We start from the raw sequence: 10,243 nt of genomic DNA, 5'->3' as shown, positions 1-10,243 counted from the left end.
GGCTCCATCATGCATCCCAGGCCCTCCTCTCTGGTGACACTCTCCTTAACTTTCCTGTTCCAGGAGTGGGGCACTCACTCCCTTCCTTGTCTACTTCCTTAGATTAAACTAAAGTTCTCCTCCTGAATAGTGTCATGGGATGGGCACAGTTTGTGACCTCTGTCTCCATGGATATCTGCCTCATCCAGGAGGGAGATGCCAGCTCAGTTTTCCCTTCTTGGCTCATTATCTTCTCCTACCATGGGAGTGCCAAATCTTCAGGACTTCTCATCCCTCCTTGTCTTTCTCTTTGCTCGTCAGAGCAACTTGATTCAGCATCTGAAACAGACATTGGAGGAAGTTTCCAGGTGGGCCAGCCTTTCTCCAGAGGAGACCCAGGAGGCTCCAGTGACCTCACCAAAGGCTGGGCATTGCCCCCTCAGTAACCTGATGGAAGACATTGCATCTTGTGTCAAAGACCAGTGGAGCTGTGTCTCTAAGTGTTCTTTTGGCCAGAGGGCAGCAGTTGTGTGTGAAGACAGGTTCTCCTTACTTGACAGATAGAAAGCAGAGTAATAGGGGAGATTTCCAAGGATTTCCTCCAGGACACTGCAGCCCTTTGTCCAAATGAAATCAAAACCATGAAGAATAAGTTCCTCAATTGATGTGGCATCGGTTTCCCATCTGGCCATGGAGGGTTTACAGTCACTGAGTTTCAAAACAACTCATACAGGCTGTTGGGATCCTTTGAGTCTCAAATCAAATTGATTTGTACTCACATTCCTCACCACTCCCCAAATTTCCCATTCTTTCTCCTCCCCAAAGGGACAGCTTTTGTCACTTCCAAAATGTGAAGAAAATCTCCCTGAAAAGGTCCCTGCTGATCCAGGTAAAGTGGATGCCAGTGCTGCCCCAAGGACATGCTGTAAAGCTCTTAGATTCACAGTGAAAGTTTCTTTGAAAAATTCCAGTATGGTCTTTTCTGGACTATGAGGAAGAAGGATTTGCTTGGTCAGGTGAAGCTCAAGGACAATTTGGGTGCAGGAGGACCTAGTCATCAGTTGTGGTGGAGGCCATTGTGTCATTTTATAAGGAAAGCTTAAGGGGAGGATTTAACAGCTCTTCAACCCAGCAGTAGGATTTCCAACATGGGCCTCATTGTCAGTGATATATGTCCCAATTATTTATGAGAATTGTTCTAGTTTGCTAATGCTGCTGGAATGCAAAATACCAGAGATGAATTGACTTTTATAAAAGGGGTTTATTTGGTTACACAGTTACACTCTTAAGGCCATGAAGTGTCCAAGGTAACACATCAGCAATTGGGTACCTTCAATGGAGGATGGCCAATGGTGTCCAGAAAACCTCTGTTAGCTGGGAAGGTATGTGGCTGGCATCTGCTCCAAAATTCTGGTTTCAAAATGGCTTTCTCCCAGGACATTCCTCACTAGGCTGCAGTTCCTCAAAAATGTCACTCTTAGTTGCACTTGGGGTATTTGTCCTCTCTTAGCTTCTCTGGAGCAAGAGTCTGCTTTCAAAAGCCATCTTCAAAATGTCTCTCATCTTCAACTCCTGTGCTTTCTTCAAAGTGTCCCTCTTGGCTGTAGCTCTCCTTCATAATGTCACTCACAGCTGCACTCCATTCCCTCTGTCTGTCAGCTCATTTATATGGCTCCAGTGACTCAACTTAGACCAACCCCAAATGGGCAGAGCAAAACCTCCATGGAAATTATACAGAGTCATCACCCACAGCTGGGTGGAGCACATTCCAAAGAAACGCTCGAAGAATTGCAATCTAATCAACACTGATAATGTCTGCCCACACAAGATTGCATCAAAGATAATGGGATTTGGGGATAAATAATACATTCAAACTGGTGCATTCCACCACCTGGACCCCAAATGACATTATCTTTCCATATACAAAATACATTCATCCCACAATATCACAGAAACTTAAATCATTTTAGTAACAATATTAAAGTACAAAATTCCATCAAAATCAATTATAGGCATGGTCAGTCCTAAGGCATAATTTTCCTTTAGCTGTGGATCTATGAACTTAGAACAAGTTATGGGCTTCCAATATACAAAGGAGGGACAATCATAGGATAAACATTCCCATTGCCATAAGGAGAAACTGAAAGGAAAACAGGGTTCACAGGACCAAAACAGTTCCTAAAACCCACAGGACAAACTCCATTAGAATTCAAAGTCTGAGAGTCATTTTCAGAATGATGTTGCATCCTTGGGGCTTGAGAGAGTGGGAGTCTAACCCTTCCTAAGGGCCTTTGTGGCAGCCCTTTCCTCTCCAAATGCTTGGGTGAGTGCTCCAAGATACTCATGCACTGGAGAGACCACCTTCTTTGTCCCAGCCTCCTCAAACATTGGGGTAGCACCTGGATTCCCTTCCATCTCCTGGGCACACACTCAACCCCTTCAGAACAGTTGTGTTTTAGCCAGGCTTTCCCCAATTCCCTGGGAATGTGCTCCACCCTCTTTGAGACCTGGGGTGGCAAAACTCTTCCAGAGCATCAAGGCAGGATGCCCACCCTTGACATCTGGGGCAAACTCACCCTTTTTATGCATGTGGACCACTCTGCTCTCCCAGACCAAGGCCTCTTGACTCCAGACCTCAACCTCCATGGCTCTGTCTTTGAAGATATTTTTCCTTCAATTTGTTCATTGTTTGTCTCCTCTAGTCCAGAAGGACAACATCTCTGTCTATAAAGATCTTGCAAAAAGTCTGTTGGCTTTGCATGAAGCACACAGGGGTCAAAACCATCAGACAAAAGGACCTTCCACAAATCCTTTAAGCTTAACTCTTTCTCCATTCTTGGCTTGTACTGAAATGGTGGCTGGGTTCCATCTTTGGTTACATCCTCATATTGGGCACTAGCTTCTTGGATTCCACCCCCTGTAAGCTCATAATTTTCCAAGCCATCAGCTTCTGGTTTCTTTGAACCCAAAAATTCAGTTCTAATTTTATCTCTCTGCTCACATTTTTCTATAAGCTGTAAGGAGAAGCCAGGGTACATCCTCCACATGTAGTCTGGAGATCTCCTCAGCTAAGTGTTCCAGGTTGTTGCTTTTAAATTCTTCTTTCCATCTGACACCAGGACTCAATTTTGCCAAATTCTCTGCCACTTTAAAACAAGGATTTCCTTTCTTCCAGTTTGCAACAATATATTCATCATTTCTGTTCAAGTCCTTCTCAGAAGTATCTTTAGAGTCCATATTTCCACAAACAGTCTCTTCCAGGCAGTTTCAGCTTTTTCTATCAAGCTCCTCACAGTTCTTCCAGAATCTTCCTCTTATCCATTTAAAAAGCCATTCCAACATGTTTGGTATTTGCAAACTCAGCAGTGAAAGCACCCCACTCTTGGTACCAAAATCTGTCCTAGTTTGCTAGTGCTGCTGGAATGCAAAGCACCAGAGATGGATTGACTTCTATAAAAGGGGTTTATTTGGTTACACAGTTACACTCTTAAGGCCATGAAGTGTCCAAGGTAACACATCAGCAATTGGGTACCTTCAATGGAGGATGGCCAATGGTGTCCAGAAAACCTCTGTTAGCTGGGGAGGTATGTGGCTGGCATCTGCTCCAAAATTCTGGTTTCAAAATAGCTTTCTTCCAGGACATTCCTCACTAGGCTGCAGTTCCTCAAAAATGTCACTCTTAGTTGTACTTGGGGTATTTGTCACCTCTTAGCTTCTTTGGAGCAAGAGTCTGCTTTCAAAAGCCATCTTCAAAATGTCTCTCATCTTCAGCTCCTGTGCTTTCTTCAAAGTGTCCCTCTTGGCTGTAGCTCTTCTTCATAATGTCACTCACAGCTGTACTCCATTCCCTCTGTCCATCAGTTCATTTATATGGCTCCAGTAACTCAACTTAGACCCACCCCAAATAGGCAGAGCAACACCTCCATGGAAATTATCCAATCAGTGTCATCATCCACAGCTGGGTGGGACACATTCCAAAGAAACAGTCAAAGAATTACAATCTAATCAACACTGATAATTTCTGCCCACAAGAGATTGCATCAAAAATAATGGTGTTTGGGGGGGACACAGTATATTCAAACTGGCACAAGAATTATTTGGAAGACTTATGAAATCATGGCAGTTATTCCAGACCATCTTTGGAAAACAAGTTAAAAAGGAAGTAAATTGTTGATGTCCAGCATTGCCAGGAGCCTCTGTCTACCAGGCCAATATGAGCTGGGCCTTCGGTAGGCCCATTCCTAGGTGGACACTGGGAGAATTCTTTGCAAAGGGTAGTTCCAAAATGGCTCCTCGGGGAGGGGAATCCTTTTCCCTTGTACAGAGATTGGGTGTCAGACTCCAGTGTCTGTGGCAGGCAGGATCTACTCAACAAGCCTTCAAGAGCCACCATTTCCCTCTCCCAGTGTGACTCATCAAGCTGTAGTATCAGCCACAAACTGTGAGTTGTGAACCCTGGGCAGCAGTGCTTGGAGTTGAGGTGATTTCAGCTTGGTCCAAGATTGGACAGAGAGAACTGAGCCAGTGACAACTCCAACTCCCAGCAGGGCTGCAGTCATCACTGACCTCTGACATCACTATTTCCTCATCTGTAAATGGAATGAGGAAAAAACTGTGGTGTTTTCCTCATGATGCAGCAGGAGATTCAAGGAAAGACAGAAATGTGGGTGAGCATTCCTGTGGCTCCAAGGTGGAGAAGTTGCTGGAGGAAGCCTCCTGATAACAGGATGTGACACTGAGTCCTCTGGGTCACAGTTCTCATCTGCATTTTGCAGCTGAGCAAAGGGCTTAGGGTGGCCAGGTCACTTGTTCAAGGTCCCACAACTGGGAGTGTTGCAGCTGGGCTTCATGTCCCCAATCAGAGCTTAAAACTTGTGACAGCAGCATTTCTGCCAGCTGTTCAAGGCCCCATTCAAGCAGGAGCAATGATGGGATGAGGGGAGGTTGGCCTCACTGACCTCATCCTCACCCCTGACAGGAGGGGAACCCCAAATTTTCCACCCTGGAGATGAATGCAGAGAGAACATAAGTGTCTGCTGTGGGAAAGGCTGAGTGTGCCTGATGCCCATGGAGGGCATGGCAGGGCTGGCCTCCAGGACTGCAAAGACCCCTTCTTTTTGCACTCCTTCTTCCAAGTGTCCCCACACCTGGAAAGCCTCAATTAGACATGACCTTCTCTGGACCCTGAAGGCTGTAGCTTGACTAGCTGGTATATAGGAGGCACTGTTTTTAGCTAGCCAAAATAAGGCTTTGGAAAAGCCTGGTTCAAAGTGGATTTGGATAAGAGAAGGTCCAGCAAACACATAGGCTTTGTGATTTGTCAAAAGCCATCATTTATATGTGATAAGCAGAGATACATGAGTCCATGGTGGTGGGATGTGGCTGAGTGTCAGATGTTCACAGTGGGAAGTCTGGTTGGGGGTAAGGGTCTGAGACTCAGGAGACTTCAGGACAGCAGGCTTGGTGGGCTCCAGAGAACTTGGGTTCCTCAACTCCAACCTGAAACCACCAGTTGTCACCCAGGGCCTCTGTTCCCCACATGTGAATGCTCCTTTCAGAGCTGATATCCCTGCAAATATCTCCCCTGGATGCTTGGGAAATGAGTGGGGCTGGAGGCTGTGCCCAGGGGTTTTCTAGACCCTGTGGCTTGATGGAGAGAGAACCTACCTGAGTTCTCAGCTCTCAGCATTGGGCACAACTCATCCATAGGAGCTTCACCTTGCAACTGGCTGCTGGGGGTGTCATATCCACCTTCTGGACAAGGAAGCAGAGGCTTGGTAGAAACCACAGCCCCTTCCAGCATCCCCTTCTGACTTCAAACTACATAAGGAAATGGCTGAGCTGGGAATGACCACTTGTTCAGGAATGGACATGTGGGGAGAGTGAATTTGGCCCCTCTGTGGTTGGCCAGCGCTTGAGAGGCTGATGAGTTCCTTCCTGCCTCTGATGTTTAGGTTCCTCTGTCAACTTGGTCAGGTGATGGTGTCCAGTTGTCAAGCAAGCACTGGCCTAACCATTACTGTGAGGACATTTGTAGCTGCATAATAAACCAGAAGGATGTTTTAATAAATCATTCAATCAATTGCATCTGTGGCTGATTACAACACATAAGGTTTCCCTTCCACAATAAGAGAAATCAATCAGCTGTATTTAACCCAATCAGTTCAAGAATTTTAAAGAAGAGAGAGAACTTTCATTTTTTCTTCAGCCAGCCAGTCTGTCCTGGGGAATTCATCAAAGGCCTTCATTGGAGTTGTCAGCTTGCTGCCTGCCTGATGCAGTTTGGACTCGTGCATCCTTCCCTTTAAGAATTTGTACTCATGCCACCCCAAGGTTGCTTGAGGCACATATAAAATCTCATATTTAGAAATATCTCCTGTTGGTTCTGTTTCCCTAGAGAACCCTAAGTAATAAACTGCCCAACCCCACAATCTCTCCATCTGTCATCAGGGAATGTTAGGTGGCAATGACCTTAAACTTCCATCCCAGGTCTCCCTGTTTTAGTGCCTAGATCCCAGAAAAGGTCTAAGTCTGGGTATCCTGGCCTGCCACCTGGAATCCTCCCAATAATGCAACAGGAAAGGTGGTGAGAAGGGCTGGTCAGTGCCTGGGGGCTCTCTTTTCATGAAGGTGGGCTGTCTTTCTTGCTGGTAATACTGATCAATTACAAGATAACATTGAGGGTGAGGCGGTGGAGGCATCATTATAGTGGTGGGGTGCAGGGGAGATAGGAATTCAGAGTCCAACTAGGACTGGATATTCCATTGCTCCATTTGCTTTCTGCTTTTTTTACAAGGGGACTGTGAGTCACAGGGTTGAGGTTGACCTACCATAAGAGGGGTAGGAAAGAAGTAGCATCTCAGGAATTTTTCTGGAGGAGGGACTGAGAGAATCCTGTGCTTAGAAATGGGGGGGGGGGCTCTTAGATGAGAGTGCAGGGGAGGAGAGGACCCACCACAATGACCCAGACCCCAAGAGCAGCCCCTGTCCAATCAAGTAAGCCCACCCAGCACACTTCTTCATCTGTTCCTTCCTTCTGGCCACAGTATAACCAAGGTTTCAGTGTCTCCAGGCAGGATGCCCCTATGTACACTTTTGGCTCAATGAGCAATTTGGGGCCAGGTTTTGGTCCATGTAAGACCAGGGCAGAAAGTGAGCAGCAGCAGGGGCACCCTCACTGAAGGCCAGGCAGAGAGGGAGTATGGCTATGTCACTGGGTCCCCATCTGACCTGTGGCCTAGAGACACCTGTGGCTCCTGGACTCCTCCTTCCAATCAGATTCTGGGAGGGAGCACTGAGCTGTAGTTTCTGGTAGCCTCACAGCAGCCATCTGCCCTTTAGCAACCATGTATCCTGTGACCTGTAGCCACTTCTGGTCCTGTTGGCCAGCAACACACTCTAGACTAAACCTCTCAAATGTTCTCAAGTCTTGGAGTGGTGTGTAAGTTTCTAATTCCTGGCTGAGAAGTGAGCATGCCTTGGGGATCATTTTCCTTTTGGGGTAGGTGTGGTCTCAGGGAATTGACAGTTTAGAATTGGGTCCATGAACTACTCCTGACCAGCCCTGTGACATTACTAAGTCCCCATTATTCTGGGCCTTGGTACCCATCAAAGGAAATAGTAGATGCTGAATGATCTCTCCAGAGGCTTCCTGTGGCATCCCAGAGCACTCAACTGGGTGTCCAGAGCCCAGAGGGCAATGGGTGCATGAGGGCATGAACTGTGCCCTTGTGTCAGCCCTAGGTAAGCTGCCCTTCCATACAGCCACAAGGAACCCAACACCAAGCCCAGCAGCAGCACCTCCCAATCCAGTGTCCCACACCAGTATGGACCTGAACTCAGTAGTGGGGATAATGCTGCCTTACTCCCCAGACACATGTCCAGTACCTCCAAGCTTGATCTATAAATCAGTATGGACCTTGTCACTGAATGACCTGATGGGCAGGAGAGTCAGGTGCCTAATGTCCCTTCTCCCTGAAGGTTCATCCCATGGCCCCACTTTGAGTGCCTATGTTCTCCTCTTCACATCCACTGTGTCAGTTTGGATATGTTGCTTCCCACACAAAGCCATGATCTTTTAATCTAAATTTGTGGAATATTTGGGTTAGGTTGTTTCCATGAAGAAGTGATTCACTCAATCTTAAGTGATAGTTTAGATTACTTCCATGGAGGTGTGGTCCCACCCATTAGATGCAGATCTTGATTAGGTAACTGGAGTCCTTTAAGTACAGCCATCACAGGCCCAGACTGCTATAGATGAGAGAGACATTTTGGAGACAGTTGTTGAGAGCAGACTTTTGCTAGTCCAGAATTTGCCTGGGAGAAACTAAGAGAACACCTCCAGATGCTTAGAAAGAAATGTCCTGGGAGAAAGCAATTTTGAAGCCAGAACCCCAGAGCAGACACCAATCACATGTCTTGCCAGGCAACAGAGGTGTTCCAGATGATATTGGTCATTCATCATTGAAGGGACCCTATTGTTTGGACACTTTTATGGCCTTAGGATTGTAGCTTTGTAAGCAAATAAAATTCCCTTTATAAAAGCCAATCCATTTCTAGTGTTTTGCATAGTGACAGCATTAGCAAACCAGAACAGATTTTGGTACCAGAGAAGTTGGGTTCTGTTGAGTTTGCAAATACCAAACATGTTTGATCAGCCTTTTAAATGGATAAGGGAAAGATTCTGGATGAATTGTGAGATACTTGATGGAAATGGCCTGAATTGCTTTGAAGAGACTGTTGGTAGAAATATAGAGTCTAATGATAGCTCTGATGAGGCCTTGAACAGAAATGTTGAATGTGTCATTGCAAACTGGAAGAAAGGTGATCCTTTTTTTTAAAGTGACATAGAATTTGACAAAATTGAGTCCTGGTGTTGGAAGGATGGCAGAATTTAAAGCAACAACCTGGGATACTTAGTTGAAGAGATCTTCAAACTATATGTAGAAGATGTAGCCTGTTTTCTCCTTGCAGCTTACAGTAAAATGTGAGAGGAGAGGGATAGGCTGAGAAATGAACCCTTCGGATCAAAGAAACCAGAAATTGATGGTTTGGAAATCTCTGGGCTCCCAGAAAGTGAAACCCCAAAAGCTACATAGATATGTGAGGATTAAATGAAATGTGGTATCACCCAGCCATTTCGGTACAAGCCAGGATTGGAGAAGTAGTCATCCAGAAAGGATTTATGGAAAGTCCTACTGTCTGAAGATTTTAACACCTATAAACTTCTTGCCATGCCAACAAGTTTTGTGCATGTGTGTGACATCTGATAGAAGGAATCACTGCCAGTCTGGACTGAAGTGGATGGAGAAGAAACAAATTGAAGGAAAACTTTCTTCAAAGACAGAACCCAAGAAATTGATGCCTGGGGTCAAAAAATTTCAGGCAAGGAGAGTACAACATCCCATGCATGTGGAAAGGGTAAGTTTGCCCCAGAAGCACAGGGTAGGGCTTCTGCCTCCATGTTCAGGAAAATTCCTGCTGTCTCAGGCATCAGGGAGTGAGGAACACATTCCCAGCAATTGAGGAGAGCCTGGCCACCACCCCACTGTTGTTAAGGAGTTGAATGTGTGCCTTGGAGATGGAAGAGAATCTGGGTGCTGCCCTATATTTGAGGAGGGTGGGGCAGAGAAGAAGGTGATCTCTCCAATGTGTTGATATGTCGGAGCACCGACCCCAGTGTTTGGAGATAAAAGGGCTGCTCTGAAGTCCCTTGGAAAGTATGGGACTGTTACTCTCACAAGCCCCAAGGATAAAATACCATTCTATAGATGGCTTTCAGACTTTGATATCTAATGAAGTTTGCCCTGCAGATTTTAGGAAGAGTTTTGGTCCTGTGAACCCTGTTTTCCTTTCGTTTTTTCTTTATGGCAATGGGAATATTTATCCTATGATTGTCCCTCCTTTGTATATTGGCAGCAGAAAACTTGTTCTGAGTATCACAGGTCCTCAACCAGAGGAAATGTTTGCCTTAGGACAGACTATGTCTGTAAATAATTTTGATAAGATCTTATACTTACATATTGCCACTGAAATGATTTAGGTTTTTGTGATATTGTGATAAGATGAATATATTTCAAGTATAGAAAGATTATGTCTTTTCAGCATCCAGGGGGTGGAATGTGCTTGTATGGATATATTATGTCCCCCACAAATCCATGATCTTTTAATCCAATCTTGTTGTATATTTGGATTAGCTTGTTTCCATGGAGATGTGACATCCAATTGTAAGTGATACTTTTGATTAGATTATTTGCATGAAGTT

This window comes from Choloepus didactylus, chromosome 16 (assembly GCF_015220235.1).
Source record: "Choloepus didactylus isolate mChoDid1 chromosome 16, mChoDid1.pri, whole genome shotgun sequence".
Lineage (NCBI taxonomy): Eukaryota > Metazoa > Chordata > Mammalia > Pilosa > Megalonychidae > Choloepus > Choloepus didactylus.
Note: the sequence above shows the minus strand (reverse complement) of the source record.